Here is a 4,117-nt window from a genome sequence, read left to right as displayed (position 1 = left end):
AAAACAACTTCTTATGGCTGCAAATCCCGTTAACAGGGATGATATGACAACAGGCACAGATGAAAGTGCAGGGCGCCAAAATTCAAACAAACAGAAAATCATCATAATTAAAATTTCCTACAAACTACATGTTCTTATTACCATTTTAAAAAGTTGTAATATTGTTGTTACATCCCACCAAGTTGTCCGATTTCAAATAGTATTTACAGCGAAAGCACCCCAAACGATTATGTTAGGTCACGCAAAATCACAGGAAAAACACAGCCATTTTTCCAGCCGAAAGACAGAGTCTACAAAAAGCAGAATATTAGATAAAATGAATCACTAACCTTGATGAATCTCATCAGATGACACTCATAGGACTTCATTGTTACACAATACATATATGTTTTGTTCGATTAAGTTTCATATTTTATCCAAAAAACCTCAGTTGTGTTTTAGATTCCGTCTCTCACAGTTGAAGTGTACCTATGATAAAAATTACAGACCTCTACATGCTTTGTAAGTAGGAAAACCTGCAAAATCGGCAGTGTCTCAAATATTTGTTCTCCCCACTGTATGTTTCCCATGCCAAAAAGACCATTGAATTGAATTGAGAGAGAGAGAGAGAGAGAGAGAGAGAGATGCATAAGAATGTCATGATGGTTAACAATACAGTCCTTTGATAATGTTTGGCCCCTGGTCATCACACACACACCCCAATGTCCACAGATTCCACACCCATTGCTTCCATACACACACACAGCGGCTACACACACACAATGACAGTACACACACATGGTGGCGGGCCCTCTGGCCATGGAAGCAGTGAAGAATTCCCAGCCCAGCCAAGAGAATACTGTAACTAACCACAGAGAGAGCGAGACAGAGAGAAAGTGAGAGCAGAGAGACAGAGAGAGCAGGCAGACAGAGAGAGACAGAGAGAGACATAGAGAGCAGGCAGACAGAGAGAGACAGAGAGAGACAGAGAGAGCAGGCAGACAGAGAGAGAGAGAGAGAGAGAGAACAGAGCAACGGACACCCCGCCGAGACCTGCAAGACCCCCCCTGAAGGACTTGCACCGAGAGAACCCACGCCAAGAGGACCTACACACAGCATCACCAGCCACACCCCAACCAGCTAAGAACACCCCAAACAAACCCTGGCCACATCCTATATAGGCCCCCCCATATCAGACCTATACCCCTTCTGCCCTCACCATGCCCCCGCCCCTGTGGCACGGACCTCAACATGACAGCAGGACAACATGACAGCAGCCCAACCCCCACTATAACACACCCACGCAAGCCCCATCCTGTGACCTAAGAGGTATGTATCAGATGCTCAACATGCTCTGCTGTGATGGTCCGGGCCTAAACCACACAAAAACAACACTAGACACTATGGAACACAAAGATTTTACCATCTCATCCTAGAATATACAAGGTCTGAGATCATCTGCCTTTGGCCTAAAGAGCAGGAACCCAGACTTCATCAAAGAAATTGGAAATACAGACATTGTCATCCTACAAGAAACATGGTATAAAGGAGATGGACCCACTGGTTGCCCTCCAGGTTACAGAGAGCTGGTTGTCCAATCCACCAAACGACCAGGTGTGAAACAGGGAAGAGACTCAGGGGGTATGCTAATTTGGTATAGAGCAGACCTAACCCACTCTATTAAATTAGTCAAATCAGGAACATTTTACATCTGGCTAGAAATGAATAAGGAAATGATCTCAACAGAGAAAAATGTGTCATGTGTGCTACCTATATCCCCCCCAATAGAATCCCCATACTTTAACGATGACAGCTTCTCCATCCTAGAGGGGAGATCAACAATTTCCAGGCCCAGGGACATGCACTAGTCTGTGGTGACCTAAATTCCAGAACTGGACAATAACCTAACACCCTCAGCACACAGGGGGACAAACACCTACCTGGAGGGGACAGCATTCTATCCCCCACATGCCCCCCTAGGCACAACTATGACAACATAAGCAAAAAAAAACGGGTCACAACTCCTGCAGCTCTGTCGCACGCTGGGTATGTACATAGTCAATGGTAGGCTTCGAGAGGACTCCTATGGTAGGTACACATATAGCTCATCTCTTGGCAGTAGTACTTGTAGACTACTTTATCACTGACCTCAACCCAGAGTCTCTCAGAGCATTCACTGACACCCTTATCAGATCACAGCAAAATCACACTACTTGAACAGAGCTTTGCTCAATCATGAGGAATCAAAGCCAAATGAGCTGAATAATATTAACAAATACTATAGATGGAAGGAGAGTAGTGTGGAAATCTACCAAAAAACCATTGGGCAACAACAAATTCAATCCCTTCTAGACAATTTCCTGGACAAAATGTTTCACTGTAATACTGAAGGTGTAAACCTGGCAGTAGAAAACCTAAAGAGTATATTTGACCTCTCAGCTTCCCTCTCAAATCTAAAAATTTCAAACAGAAAACCGAAGAAAATGAACAACAATGACAAACGGTTTGATGAAGAATGCAAAATACTAAGAATGAAACTGAGAAACCTGTTCAACCAAAAACATAGAGACCCGGAAAAACTGAGTCTACGCCTTCACTATGGTGAATCACTAAAATAATACAGAAAAACACTACAGAAAAAGAAGGAACAGCACGTCAGAAATCAGCTCTATGTAATTGAAGAATCCATAGACTCTAACCACTTCTGGTAAAATTGGAAAACACTAAACAACACAAATAATTATCTTTCCAAAATGGAGATGTATGGGTAAACCACTTCTCCAATCTTTTTGGCTCTATAACAAAGAACAAAGAACAAAGAACAAACAGCAAAAACATATACAGTTGAAGTCGGAAGTTTACACACACCTTGGCCAAATACATTTAAACTCAGTTTTTCACAACTCCTGACATTTAATCCTAGTAAAACCTCAGTTAGGATCACCACTTTTTTTAAGAACTTGAAATGTCAGAATAATAGTAGAGAGAATTATTTCTTTCAGATTTTATTTCTTTCATCACATTCCAAGTGGGTCAGAAGTTTACATACACTCAATTAGTATTTGGTAGCATTGCCTTTAAATTGTTGAACTTGGGTCAAACGTTTTTGGAAGCCTTCCACAAGCTTCCCACAATAAGTTGGGTGAATTTTGGCCCATTCCTCCTGACAGAGCTGGTGTAACTGAGTCAGGTGTGTAGGCCTCCTTGCTCGCACACGCTTTTTCAGTTCTGCCCACAAATTTTCAATGGGATTGAGGTCAAGGATTTGTGATGGACACTCCAATACCTTGACTTAGTTGTCAACTTTGGAAGTATGCTTGCGGTCATTTTCCATTTGGAAGACCCATTTGCGACCAAGCTTTAACTTCCTGACTGATGTCTTGAGATGTTGCTTCAATATATCCACATAATGTCACGCCCTGACCTGAGATATCTCTGTTATCTTTATATTTTGGTTAGGTCAGGGTGTGACTAGGGTGGGTACGTTAGTTTTTGTATTGTCTAGTTTTTTTTTTGTATGTCTATGGTGGCCTGATATGGTTCCCAATCAGAGGCTGGTTATCGTTGTCTCTGATTGGGGATCATATTTAGGTAGCCATTTACCCTTTGGTGTTTGTGGGTTCTTGTCTATGTGTAGTTGCCTGTCAGCACTCATTTGTATAGCTTCACGTGTCGTTTTGTTATTTTGGTTCGTTTGTTCAGTGTTCATTCTTAATATAATAAAGAATGTACGCATACGATGCTGCACCTTGGTCCGATTCATACGACGAACGTGACACATAATTGTCCTTCCTCATGATGCCATCTATTTTGTGAAGTGCACCAGTCCTTCCTGTCACGTTCCTGACCTGTTTTCTGTTAGTTTTGTATGTGTTAGTTGGTCAGGACGTGAGTTTGGGTGGGCAGTCTATGTTTTCTGTTTCTATGTTGGTTTTGGGTACCTGATATGGTTCTCAATTAGAGGCAGGTGGTTTTCATCTCCTCTGATTGAGAATCATATTAAGGTAGGTGTTTTCACATTGTTTGTCGTGGGTGGGTGTCTCCTGTGTCTGTGTCTATGTTGCACCATACGGGACTGTTTTCGGTTTGTTTGTTCGTTTCGTTTTATGTAGTCATTTTTCCTGTTCGTGCGTTCTTC

Source organism: Salvelinus sp. IW2-2015, linkage group LG20, assembly GCF_002910315.2.
Source record: "Salvelinus sp. IW2-2015 linkage group LG20, ASM291031v2, whole genome shotgun sequence".
NCBI lineage: Eukaryota > Metazoa > Chordata > Actinopteri > Salmoniformes > Salmonidae > Salvelinus > Salvelinus sp. IW2-2015.
This window is presented reverse-complemented; position numbering follows the sequence as displayed.